Source organism: Camelus bactrianus, chromosome 9 (assembly GCF_048773025.1).
Source record: "Camelus bactrianus isolate YW-2024 breed Bactrian camel chromosome 9, ASM4877302v1, whole genome shotgun sequence".
Classification (NCBI taxonomy): Eukaryota; Metazoa; Chordata; class Mammalia; order Artiodactyla; family Camelidae; genus Camelus; species Camelus bactrianus.
This window is the reverse complement of record NC_133547.1, coordinates 44,840,550-44,854,276: the sequence shown is the minus strand read 5'-3', so window position 1 is coordinate 44,854,276 and position 13,727 is coordinate 44,840,550. Positions and strand designations below refer to the sequence as shown.

The 13,727-nt window shown below is 46.9% G+C and overlaps 1 long non-coding RNA gene across 1 annotated transcript; it reads left to right on the top strand.

The window, feature by feature from the left end:
• The first annotated feature begins 4,919 nt into the window (after positions 1–4,919).
• Positions 4,920–11,363, top strand: LOC141578753 (uncharacterized). The gene is made up of 3 exons (XR_012509410.1): positions 4,920–5,497; positions 5,866–5,943; positions 6,383–11,363. It is a non-coding gene; the product is annotated as an uncharacterized LOC141578753 (long non-coding RNA).
• Positions 11,364–13,727: the final 2,364 nt, after the last annotated feature.

Here is a 13,727-nt window from a genome sequence, read left to right as displayed (position 1 = left end):
TTTTCTGAAACCATGCTATGTCCTGCTTCTTCCTGAGAAGTGTCAGCATCTTAGAAGGCCCAGGTTTTTCCATCTGTCCACTTTGGCGCCCACAGTGGCTGTTTCATCTTAAGCCTGGCTCACAACATGACACAGTTATAGGATGGCTGTTATAGACGTTAAGACTGTACGCTTCCTTGCTCCCACCCTCTTGGGGAAAAAATGATGGACCTTAGGTGTCTTTCATTTAAGAGCAAGAAGAAGCTTTCCCAGGAAACCTCTCCTGGCATCATTTTAGTCAGAACTGAGTCCCATGGCCATTGAGCCCATCGCTTATAAGGGGCATGGAGAGGTCCTTGGAGTTTGGGGGCCTTTGGGATTTTCAGGACATTTCCTTCCTTCATTACTTACTTAATTATATTATTAAAACCTTTAAGATTGGGAAGACTTAAGTATGTTTAACAATGGATGGTTCAAGCTGTGATGTTAGATAATTGACTGTAATAGAGAAAGATGGTAAAATTGATAGAATAATGTTTCCAAGAATGCAGGAGGGGATAGGAGCCAAAGAGGGGACTGGCCTTAGGTAGGCAGACCCCTCCTCCTTTATAGCGGGAGTCAAGGAGAAGCAGATGGGTCCCAGGCTGGCAGGTGATTCTAGCCACCATTGTTCCCTTCTGCAGTCTGAGCGGGCCAACACTGCATGCTTTCAGCCTCATTTACTTCCACAGGGACAAGTTCTGCCAAGCTCTGCCAAGAAACTACCAAAAGGTGTGTCCTTATCCAGAGTGCCAGCTTTCCTAGTTGGGTTTTTCCTATCTGGGTTGCACACCATTGAGCATACCTAAGAAGCGATTTGGTTTCCTCTTTGGATAATGCCACCTCATGGCAAGCTCTGGCTCTGCTTTTGGGCCACGTGTCCCAAAGGTCTAGGCACAGGCTTGTGAGGTAAGATAAATGAATAAAGCTAGGAATGCCCCCTCCATACTTACCAAAGTTCTGTTAAGGAAAGCTATCGTTCCCAAGACATATATTCATTATAAAGAGAAAAACAGTAACTTTGCAGTGGAAAAATATGGTAGACACCTCTTAAGCAACTGATCAAGGTTAACAATCACCAGTAATAAGACATATTGACTTCATGTACTTCCTGATAGGCCAAACTCAGAGGGGCACATCATTCCTATGGTATTCATACCAAAAGCGCTTGCCACAACCTCATCACGAGAAGACGTCAGACCAACTCAGATCAAGAGCCATTCTACAGAAAAATGACCAGTAGTCTTTAAAATGGTTGAGGTTGTTCAAATGTCCTTCAAAGGAAGAATGCTTAAATAAACTGGGTTACATCGTGCCACGGAACACTCAGCAAGAAAAATGAACAAACAATTGATTAATGCAACAACTTGGATGGACCTCAAGGGAATTTTGCTGAGTGAAAAAAAAAATCTTGAGAGGTCACATACTGTAAGAGTCTATTTATATGGCATTCTTGAAATGGCAAAACTATAGAGATAGAGAACAGATTCATGGTTGCCAGGGGTTAGGGAGTGGGAGAGGAAAGGAGGTTACTGTGGCTCCCTCCCGTGCACCTCGAGGGGTCCTTGTGATGGAACTGTCTTTTGGCAGCGGTCACACAAATCTACATGTGATAAAATTGCATAGCACTAAACACACACACACACACACACACACACACACTCACAGATATTCCTAAGTCCATATAAAACTGGTGAAATCTGAATCAAGTCCATGGATTGCAGAAGTCAATCTCCTGATCGTGATTGTGTGCTATAGTTAACAAGATGCTGCCACTGAGGGGAAACCAGGTGAAGTGAACAGGGATCTCTCTGTATTATTTCTTACCAATGCCTATGAATCTACAGTTATCTCCAAATAAGAAGTTTTTAAAAGCATGATAAGGCTGTAAAAGTCAAGGGAAGATTTAGGAGCAGTCCCAGATTAAAGGAGACCAAAGAGTCATCCTAACTAAATGCAATATAAGAGCCTGGATTGCAGGCTGAGTCAGAAAAAGCACTAGAGTGGGGTAAAGTTTGCATTTGGTTCATGGTACTGTACCAATGTTCACTTCTTAGTTTAGATCAATGTGTGATTGTTATATAAGATAGTAACATTAGGGGAAGCTAGATGAAGAAAGCTCGCCGCTATTTTTGCAACTTTTTCTGCAAGTTTAAAGTAATTTCAAAATTTAAAAAACTCTAAAAGTTCTATAAGGAAAAGTTCCTTTCATCTTATCTAATCAGAAATCTGATAGCTGCCTTTTAAACATAAATTGGAAAACTAGCAAATTAGAGGAAGTAAAATTAAAAAAAAAAAAAGGAAAACAAAAGGCAAATGTAATTTTGTAATATTTTCCCTGTAAGTTTCTTCAAGTTTAAGACCATTAACCATAGCAGCTATGATATAAAAATCCTAGAGTTTAAATATCACATCAATACTACTTTTCTACTAGAGGAATCTCTACAATCCACTCTGTTAAATTGGCCTGATCTGATACTTGTTTCTTAGAGCAAATTTCTCCACTGATGATTGTCCTGTGAGAAGCCATCTGCTGCTTCCCTCACCTGCCGTTTATGGTGGAGACCAGGGCTGGCCTTGGGGTTACTTTGGTTCCAAAGAACCCATCCGGCTGTCTCTAGCATAGAGGAATGACCCACCATGACTCAACATGTTTTTCAACACGATTGGTTGGAATGAGAGAGATGCCACTACACCCCACGGTCTCAGTGTCACACTTTCAGGCCCGGGGACCTCAGAAGAATCAACAGCCCACCTAGCAGTGTGCACCCCACAGGCCTGTTCTCCGGTTCAGCTTCTGCCATGTTCTTGGGCCAAGTCATCTAAACAAGCCAGGTTTTGCTGTGTGTGGACTTTTTTTTTTTCCCTTCCTCTAAATAAGTATTTTTCCAAGCATGGAATTCAGAGGAGAGGTCACTTTTTCTGCATGGGAATCCGTCCGATTTCTTTTTATGGTCATTTCTATATCCAGAAGGTCCCAGGTCCAGTACACTATGGGCCATTCTAGTGAAGCTCCTCTGAGCAAGCTTCCCTGGGTCACTTGTTGTCTTGTCACCTCAAATCTCATGCGGAGGCCACTCCCTTCCAGTTCCTTCAGTCCCTGGTTTTTCCACTCAAGTGGAAAAATAATAATCCTTCAGTTTCTTCTTTCAGCTCTTATCTGAATAGCTCTGGTCCAAAGCTGGACTGGTCTGGTTTTCATCCATCTGACTGCAGAGGTTACAGCAAGATGGACAGAAGTTTGGACATAGCAGTCTGGGAAAACTTCTCCTATAAACCTGACTTGATACATCTGTCCTGCTGGCAACCAGAGGCCCACCAGGCGTCCAGCTGGCTCCTCGCCTCTTCCAAGAGGCTCAGTCTGATGAGGAGCTCCCTAATATTCTTCACTCCGGCAGAAGCAAGTGTCCTGCCCAAGACAGCCCAGTGAACTGGGCGTATCACCAGCCCTGGTATACTCCAAGCAGTGTCCCACCCCAGCAGGCGCACAAGGATGACCCAGACATCCAGCAAGGGATGGATGACCATAGGATGGAGGACCAGACTGTGCCAGCCCTTACTGCTTTCAGAACAACAGCTGCCTAAAAGCACACACAAAAAAGCCCCCACTTTCGTATGTCCGGCTCCACGAGATGAACCAACAGAGCATAAAGCTAAGTTCCCGATGTCCAGACTCCTGAGTTCATGTTTATCATCACACGTGAGATCCAGCCTAGAACATCAGGTACTTCATTTTCAAGCCAAAGTTGTCCAGCACAAACAACTGTAAAGAAAATCTGCCTCTCCACCCAAACCTCACCGGTATGACGCTCTCCCCTTCTAGAATGTTAAGGAAATCCAAGGCACTGAAACCTCGGGGGGCGGGGCTGACCAGGCCTTTACCCATGAGAGAGAAGGGGAAATACTCCAGGCCAGGGAAGGGACTGCGTGCTATGTCAGGCCTCCATCAAGGGTCTCTATACCTTTGGCACTGCTGCTCAGTAGAGAGGGTCCCTAGGCTCCCCGCATCCGGGGAGCAGGCTGAACTCATCCCACTGGCAGGCGGCCACACTGTCACACGGCTGGACTCGGCTCCCTCCCTAAGGGAGTGTGCTCACAGCACAGCCTTCAGCCACAGCCTCAGGTGCCAGGCTGCCCCGGGAGGGGATCAGCCACTTCTGGAGGTAATTTCTGATGTCTCCAGAAGGTCCTCAAAGGAGGGGCTCCGGGCTCCGGCTGCCACGGGCACTGTAGGTGGGGGAGTCATCCGTGGAGCTCCGTGACATTTCCTTTCTGTTTATTCTTTATATTTTAGCGGAATTCTGTGGCCCAGACTCGGTTTCAGACTCTGTGCTCTCAGAGTCAGCTCAAGTACAAAGCGGGGAAAAAAAGAGAGAAAGTAGTGGGAAAAATTAGATTCTTGATTTGTGTCCAGATGGTTCTGGACGAAAATAGACTCAGAGATTCTCACTGCAAACTTGCCTCTGGTATGAAGCTCCCCTCCCCTCTTCATTTAAGGTCTTCTTGGTAGAAGAGGGAACGGGGATGGGAAAACACTGGGAACGTTCATTTTTCTTTTTCCCAGCCGTATATTAAAAGGCTGCACAGGTTCCAGTCGAGGACTCTGTGGAACACCAGGAGTCGCCCCGCACGCAGCCGCCTGGGGCGATGCGATCTTCACCAACTTGGAAGATCCCCTTGGGGCCGGCCTGCAGGCAGGATGGGGCTGGTGTGCTCTGCAAGCGGCAGCAGCCGGATGCAGGGAAGGGCCCCAGAGCCCTCCCCAGGCTCCATGTTCAAGGAACTCAAAAGGGGAAAGGCCGCACACAGGCCTCGGCTCTGGGCCCTGGAGGGAGCAACAAGGCTTTATTCTGCCCATTCTCCTTCCCTGCAGGGAGATGCTCACAGGACCGTGGCGCCTGCTGGAGACCCAGCAGAAAGCAGAGGGCATGCAGTCCCCTTTGAGGATAGCATTGGGGGAGCGTTGATGGGGTCCACCTGTCAGAAACAGAAAACTTGACAGATTTAATGGCTCACCTCAGGATCCCTAGGGCATGAACTTGACAACAAGACCCAAGTGACCCCAGGGTCCCACTTGGCCAGACAGAGGCCATGCCCTGTTGTTCTCTCACTCCTCAAATCATTCCCAATCATTCCGCTGATGCGCAGAGGGAGCCTGGCATCCATAAGCCGCCACCCAGGGCGGCCATCCTAAAGTCCAGGACCTCCTCCACCACGGCAGCCCAGTGGCAGTCGGTCAGATGCCAATGAAGTGACTAGTGGCCAGATGGAAGGTGCTTTTTTTAAATGCAGCTTTTGCACAATTGGGTTTCCTTCCTCATGTTTAAACTGCCTTAGAGGACAAGCAGACTCAGTGTGTCCGTCCTTGGTTCTGGGTGCCAGGGCTGGGCGAGGGAGGAGCCAAAGAGACGTCAGAGACGGGGCCAAGCAGATGCCGGAAGCAAGAAGCAGCAGACGGTCCGTGAAGGTCGGGGGCAAGGTGAGCATCAGATCTCAGGCTCTGCTCCCGCCAGACTCCATGGCAGGCAGACGCTGTAGGCGAAGCACAGCCCGGAACATCTCCTCAGGCACTGGGTTCAGGTGCCAGGACCTCTTTATGGTTTGCCTGGGGCCACCTCTGGGTTCAGCCCTGATGTCTTTTTTCAGAGCTTGAGGGTTTGAACAAGATTTTCAACTTTCCGAACTCCTTTTACCTGTACATTAGGTGTTTTCTCAATTTCAAATCAGCATTAGGGGAAACCTTAAGGCAATGGGCTTGAATAGAGAATAAGGATAGTATTTTACATTTTTACTGTGCTTTATACTTAACACGTCACTTTCATGTCTCTTCTTTCCTGTGGGTTTCAGAATCACCCACTGAGGCCGAAAGGAAATGACTGGACTCCATTAAGCTCCTTGAAGGCCTAGACTGTTCTGTTCATCACTGTAAGTAACCTAAGTACTTGATATGCTGCCTGCTGCAGAGTAGATACTCAACTAAATATTTGCTCAATAAAGGGGTGGATGGATGGGTGGATGGATGGATGAGTGGATGTCTGGAATTTGCTTTGTTTTTCAAGCTGGATTCTATTCCCAACTCTACATACTAGTGTGTGACTTTGTCCAAATCGCTAAACCTTTTTCTCTCACCTATAAAATAGCAATAATGATATCATGTCTGCTGCCACAGTGTCACAGAGATTGGGAGCAGAGCCGGGGCTTGAACTGGGGTCTCCTGATTCCTGGTCCATTGTTTGTTCCATCGCTTTATGGGGTGGAGGGGAGGAAACTACTGCACGTTTGTCTGTCAAGCTGTGTTTTAGGGACTTTAAAATCCTCATAACAGCTCTGTAAGTTAAGTGCTATTATTATTCCCAATTTACAGATAAAGCAACTAAGACTCAGAGAAGTTAAGTGACTTGTTGAAGGTTCCACAGTGGAGTTGGGATTGGCACCCAGGCCTATCCAACCTCAAAATCCAATTTTTCCACCATCTGCCGTATTTTTTCTCAGCTCACACCAAATCCACAGTTGGAGAACTCCCAGCTTCCCTATCCACCCTGGAAACCAGACTGGCGATGTCTGCCTGAGACTCTAGCACTGCAGTGGAAGCAGCCACCTGTGCAGTTGCCAGTTTAACTGTTGACCAATACATACAAACAACTCTGCAAAGTTGGAATATCTTGGCCAAAAGCATGGTTATCCACTACCACTTCCTAGATCAGCAAATTGCTCTCTGGTGGCCCAGAATTTTTATTCCACCCAGTCTGAAAAACAGAAGGTAATGGTAACCTTTATGAGACTGGCCCTATGGAAGCATTTATGGCCCCAGATAAACACAAAGTGTATGAAGATTTATTGCGGAGGTCACAGAGTAGGAAAAGCGAGAGGAAAATGAAAACAAAACGTAGTCTTTTCAAGCCTTTTTATCTGAGTAATTGGTTGAGTTCACTTCCAGCTAGGAAGCAGGTGTACAAAGCAACTTAGGATTCAAAATTCTGATGCAGAATGTTCCAATATGGGGCACACCTGTGCTCGGGAGGAGGTGAAGGAAAGTGGGGTGGAGGAGGAAGAAACAGCTTTAATCCTGGAGCAAATGAAAACTCTTACTGGTTGGGGCTTGAATACATCTGTTTCCAAGCTGTATTTCTTTATCAGTTAAGGCTCAACTACAAGTGACTAAGAGCAAAATCAGTCTAGAGCAAGACATTGATTCATAGGTCCACACAAGTCTAGAGGCTGGTTGTTACAGACTTAATGTCTGTGTCCCCCCAGATGCATATGTTAAAACCTTCATCCTCATTGTAATGGTATTTGGAGGTAGCGCCTTTGAGGCTAATTAGGTTTAGATAAGATCATGAGGGTAGGGTCCTCATGTGGAGAACAGGGCCTTTATAGGAGATCAGAGAGCTCTCTCTCGCCATGTGAGGACGCAGCAAGAAGGCAGCCATGTGCAAGCCAGGAAGAGAACTCTCACCAGACCCCGACCATGCTGGCACCCTGACTTTGGACTAACTTCCAGAACTGTGAGAAACAAAAGTCTGTGGTATCTTGTTACAGCAGCCCCAGCTGGCAAGGACACGGGTCTCGCTTCAGGCCTGGCTGGCTGCAGGGTTTTGGAGCTGTCATTATTACCTTGTTTCTCTCTCCCAGTATCTTGGTTCTCCTTACTCTCTCAAGGCCCCATTCTCAGAATAGCTCAGGCCCCCGTGAAACAAAACTGGCAGCCAGGTTCAAGTTGGAAGGCATCTCCTTCTATCCCAGAATTCCCAGCAAAGTCCCACTGCCTTTCACTGGCTCTGATGGGGCCACATGCCTACTCCTGAACCAGTCTATGCGGCCAGGGAATGTGGCATGCTGATTGCCTTTGGCCTGGGCCACGGGCTTCATTCTGATTCTTTGGGCCTAGCCCCGCCCAAAGAACACAGACCGAGGTGGGGGTCGGGGTGCTGAAGACACAAAGAACACACGCCCAAAAATAGATTAGCGGAGCCTGGATAGGGGTCAGGCTAGACCTCAGAAACAAACCTCCAGGACCAAGAAAAGAAGGATTCAGCCAGGGAGCAGATAAATACCAGCAAAGAAAAGGCTGTGACTTGTCTCAGTAACCTTGTACACTGAGTTTATTATTAAGCTGTGCGATGTTTTATCCCAAATAGTAAGTTAAAAGGCAGAGTTTGTTAGAATGAAAATCCGTAACTTACGCATCTTAAACTCAGTTCACAGGGCCCTGCAGAAGAGCTGGTTTATCCTATAGAAATGTTTTCTAATGCAATCATTACAGATATGGCTCACTTTTCACTGTGCGTTTATTCCTGAAATAGAACATTTAAACTGATTTTTTTTTCAAATTTGAAACACTTAAAAGAGCATTGCAAAATGCTTCTATGGTGTGAAAAACCTCCCTAATTTTCTCTGTAAGTTTGGATCATGGCCTATTGGGTTTTTGTAAAGTGAGGCATCGTTAAACACACACACACACACACACACACACACACACACCCCTTACTCCAAAATCTGCAGACCACATAGCAGTATCTGCAGAAGGATCCTAAAAAAAACACTTTTCCCAACAATCTTCTTCCATATGAGTCCATCCTCGTAGGACTAAATCTCTTTAAATTCACTTCCCCAGACTGTGTTGCTCCCTGGACAACAAATTCCATAAACAAATGGCCCTTCAGTGATTTGACAGCAGAAAGACTCCAGGAGCCAATGGTCCCAGAGCCAACAAACAAAATTCTGTTTCGATACAATTTCCGTTGGGTCAGAGGTCAGGCCTCTGTGTATCTCCATGCTACCAATTAGCATGACATTTGGGCTAAGTTAAACAGCTCTCACTGGCAGCTTCTACCCCACTGGGGGGCCATCAGGACAGATTCCAAAGTAGGCATATATTGTGCATGGATTGTTCTGATTTGTTGATTTGGAAATTTTATTTGAACTGCTGATAAAAGCTGATATTTCATCAGTACTGGAACTACAGTTGTGCTTATTAGGAATTTTCTCTTGAATAGGCTGGGAACTCAGAGGCTTCCTTCAGCCAGAGGCATGTGTGGCCATCTTTTAAGAACCCTCTCTTCCAGCTGAAAATGAATTTACGAATGTGATCATGACATAAACATCTGAAAGTAGGGCAACAAGGGACACAACTTCTGCCTTTGATAAGAGGCTCTTTTTCAAACATAAAAGACAGGGGAGGGCAGATGGCAAAGGACTTGGACGTGCTTGCTGGTCCTATTTCACCCTCCCTCGCTACCCTTTCAGGAGGGAAGCAGAGCGCGCGTCTCTCCTGGAAGGAGCAGGTAACTCTCACCCTAGTGTGTTTCACGGGGCACTTGCGGCTCACCTCGCCCCCCTCCCCCCGCCTCCAGAGCAGCTCTCCCAGGTGCTCTCCTGATGCCAAAGCTCTTTCCACAGCAGCCACACTGCTCGGTTCCTCAAGTTCGGAGGCAATGGTTCTGGGAAATGTTAGCTTAAACTTCTAAGCATCCACATTAGTGATGTCAGAGCCTTTCCTGAGAGGTGGTATGGATGATATCACATACCCATCATTGGAACTCTCATTGAATCCAGCCTGCAACTTTATAGACAGGCATAGTATTATTAATCTTACCAATGAGGAAGCTGACACTGAAAACCAAGATAAGGAACTTGCCTGGGTCCCACAAGCTTTTGTGCAGCAAAGGGGTTGAAAAGGAAATAGAAAAGTATGAGGACAGGTAAGCCTCACCTGCTTCACAATTGTTCCTCGGGTCAGGCCCCCAGCAGTATTTCCATTTTCTCGGTAAGAAAATGGGGCCAGAACAGGCATGGGGTGGGATGAGGGTGGGATACCCCGCAAGGAAGGTCCAGCCATGTACCCATCTGAGCAAACATGTCCTCTATCATGTTCCCGTACCAGGTTTTGAGATAGAAAAGAAAGGAATCGTGTGCTTCTCCCTTCTTACATCCTGTCAATTATGAACATGCTCCCCATCTCACTGACTTTTTACACATGGGGGAGGTTGGGAGCAGCAGCAGCAAACAGGAAAGAGATGTCCCATCGGCCCCACACAGCATCAGATGCTGGAAACAGAATCGAGTCTAGAACTAAGATTCACGGTAACTGAACTCTCCCTGGGTCTCCACTCACAGCTATACCCTCCAAGACTGCCACGTGTAGTATATTTAAGAACATGAACCACCCTCACGTGTCTTCACTGCCAGGAATTTTCTCTCCGTATCTACACTGTGCTTTGCAATCCTAAGCCAGTCCCACCACAGAAAGCTTGGGTGCATCCTAGATGGGACAGATCAGGAAATCGCTGACTTTGCCCTGAGTTCCCTCAGGCGGCTGACCCACCTGGGAAGGTCTGATAACTGGACGGAAAAGCGCTACATCCTCAGAATCCAGATGCTCCTTATTAAGACATTTCAAGTTCATGCTGCTGAACTAATGTGTCCAGTTTCAAGGGGAGAAAGAGGCTCTGACAGCTCTGTACAGCTTCCCACACTCCGAGGGATGAAAGCTCCCTGCCACGGACCGCAGAGGATCTGAATAGTCTGACTTCTATTCTGTGAGTGTCCGAACCTGGTGACTCATTCATCAGACAACCCTCTGTTGAGCTCCTATGGTGTACCTGACCCAGCGATGGCGGCCAGGCCTTCAGAGCTCCCCACAGGGACACACCAGAGACAAATCACGACAATGGCAAGTGACCAATCTGCAGTAGGAACAGACACGTCCGGCACTGCGGGAGCAAAGTACAGGGTTCGAGGCCACAAGTGAGGCTGACCGGTGATGAAGTGTTCGCCTTTACAGAGCAGCTCAGTTTTCTTCTGCGCTCTGAGCTCCAGGGTCCATTTTTGCCAGATTCAAAGAGCAGCAGGATACTTCCTGGGCAAATGAATCCACGCCACCCGCCACACATCATTACATCCAGGGAAGTCCTGAGCAGGGCTGGATGCAGGCATTTTAGAGACCCTGAACCTGTGCAGTCTGGCCTGGCAGGGGGAGCTGGCCCTGCGGATGGCCTGCCCACGTTGAGGCCTGAGGACCTTGGGGCCAGGGTAGCGGGAGTGCTGGGCGGCTTGCCCGGTGGGGCAGCTGTTCAAGCGGTCACTCTCTCGTTCGTGCAACCAATGTTCATGCTGCGCCTATCGTTACCCAGCACTGCTCTGGACCCAGTGCTGAAAAAGGACAAAAATCACTGCCCTGTGGAGCTGACAGCCCATGGCAGCCAATCAGACAACTGATAAAAGTGGCAAGTGCTTCAGTAAGTAAGTAAGTAAATAAATAAATAAAACAAAAAATGAAAAAGCATCTGTCTATGTATATATGTGTATAACTGAAATACTATGCTGTACCAGAAACTAACACAACATTGTCAATCAACCATACTTAAACAATAAAAGACTAGCAAATGCTGTTGCTGTGTGCCAGTCCCTGTTCTAAGGGCTTTCGTATTTTTCATCTTCGTCACCACTCCCTGCGGTAGACACTAGTTAGCGTGAACCAGCACTTACAGACAAGGAAAGTGAGGCACAGAGAGGGCAGGTAACCTCCCCCAGGTCACCAGCTAGGAAGTGGAGGAGTCATGGGTTTGAGCCTCAGTGATACAGAGCCCACGCTTTCAACAGTCACATTCTGCCATAAAATACGTGTCAATTATGTGCTATGTTAGGGGGTGATAAGTTCAGTAGGAAAAACTAACAGGGAAGCAGGACAGGAAGTGCTGGAATGTCTGTGTGAGAGAGGGTGGTTTATATTTTTAATTACGGTTCTTGGGAAAATCCTCAGTATGAAGGGACCACTTGAGCAAAGACTTGGAAGAAGTGAGGAAGTGAGTTTTTGAGGGAGAGCACTCTGAGGAACAGGCAGCAAGTGCAAAGGCCCTGAGGAGGAGTAAAGGTTCTGCACTCAATTTCAGTGTAGGAATTGGCGGGGGGGGGTTGCTTTTCCAACTATCAAGTCATCTCTGACACCAATTCAACTCAATTCTGACACTATCAACGCAGAAAGAGCAACAGAATCCACAGGTTAAGGGTTCGTGTCTACAGAATTACCACCGCCAGCAACTCCACTCCACTTCAGATGCCAAGCCCAAATCCAGGTTGTCACCTATGCTTCTGACCAACCACCTATAGACTGGAGAGTCCAATGACCCCTTCCTTGAGTTTAATTAATTAAATTAATTGTGAGCCAGAGAGGCTCACAAAACTTAGAAACATTTTATCTACTGGATTACTGGTTTATTATAAAAGCATATAATCCAGGAACAGCCAAATGGAAGAGATTCCCAGGACAAAATATAAAGAGAGGGTGTGAAGCCTTCACATCCCGTCCTAGTACACCACTTTCCCAGATCTCCAGGTGTTCACCAATCTGAAAGCTCTCCGAGCCCATCCTTTTGGGTCGTCATGGACTCATCATTATATAGATGTGACTGATTAATCATTGGCTACTGGCAATTGATTCAACCTCCAGCCCCTCTCCCCTCTGCAGAGGTCAGGTGGTAGGGCTAAAAGTCCCAACCCTCTAATTATAAGGTTGGTCCTTACATGTGGTCCAAAGGCCATCTCCTTAATGAAACAAGAGACTCTCATAATAGGCAATTCCAAGGAGCTCTGTGCTAGAAATGAGCTGAGGACCAAATACATATTTCTTATTATAAGACACAAAATCTCAGGGAGCCTGCCTGGAGCGTGGAGTGGCTGGAGTGAAGGGAGAAAGGGAAGTGGAAGGAGATAAGACAGACAGAGGTAGTGGGGTTGGGATGTCATGCCATGTGGGGCGGTGGAGAGTGTGATGAAGACATGGGGTATTTTCTGAGTGAGATAAAAGCAGTGGTAGTCATGATTTCTGCTACGTATTTCCTGCCTTCTGACCTCACAATAGGATTGCTGTTCCTTGTCTCGTTGAAGCTAGGTGTAGCCATGTGACTTTCTCAATCAACAAAATGAAAGCAGAGGGGATGTGGTCACTTTGAGGCAGAAACGCTGGATGAGAAATAAGCTTTGCTGGGTTAAGCCACTTCGATTTTGGTGTCATTTGTTACCTCCACATAACTTAGCCCAAACTGATGAATACAGATTCCAAGAGGGAGTATGAGGGTGTTTTTGATCATCACTAATATTGGAAATAATGAAAAGTGATCAGATTCTAGATACATTGAGTTGAATGTGCTAGTGAATTTGCTCATGAATTGGATATTGGGTGGAAGAGAAAGGAGTCCAAGATGACCTCAAGTTTCCTGGTGCGGGCAACAAAAAGGACAAAAAAGCCCTCAACCCTCCAAACCACCCCCTTCGTGAAACACACACACACACACACACACACACACACTTTTCAAAAAAAGAACTCTGCTTTTCATTCGGCAGGCAGAATGCCTGAAATTTCACCATTAAGGAGTCATTCCTCTTGGATAAGCATTGCCCTTTCGGGCAGCTTATTTTAAAATTAAAATACCCACAAAAGCAGTTGTTTAATGTGGATGGATTTATTTTAGCCACTCAAAGACACCCTTGAAATCATCTAGTTCAAGCCTCTTATTTCATTTGAAGGAACCAGAGCCCCAAAAGGTAAATAATGTTGCCCAAGGTCATGTAGAAATTGAAGTCCAGCTGAGAGTCCAAGAGAAGAACTGACTCCCAGTGCCCTGCTTTCTCCCTGGCCTCTTGTCCAGCCTGGGCAGGAGGGTGGGGTGGGGTGGGGTGGGGTGGGGTGCTCCTGGCCAAGCACTGGCCTT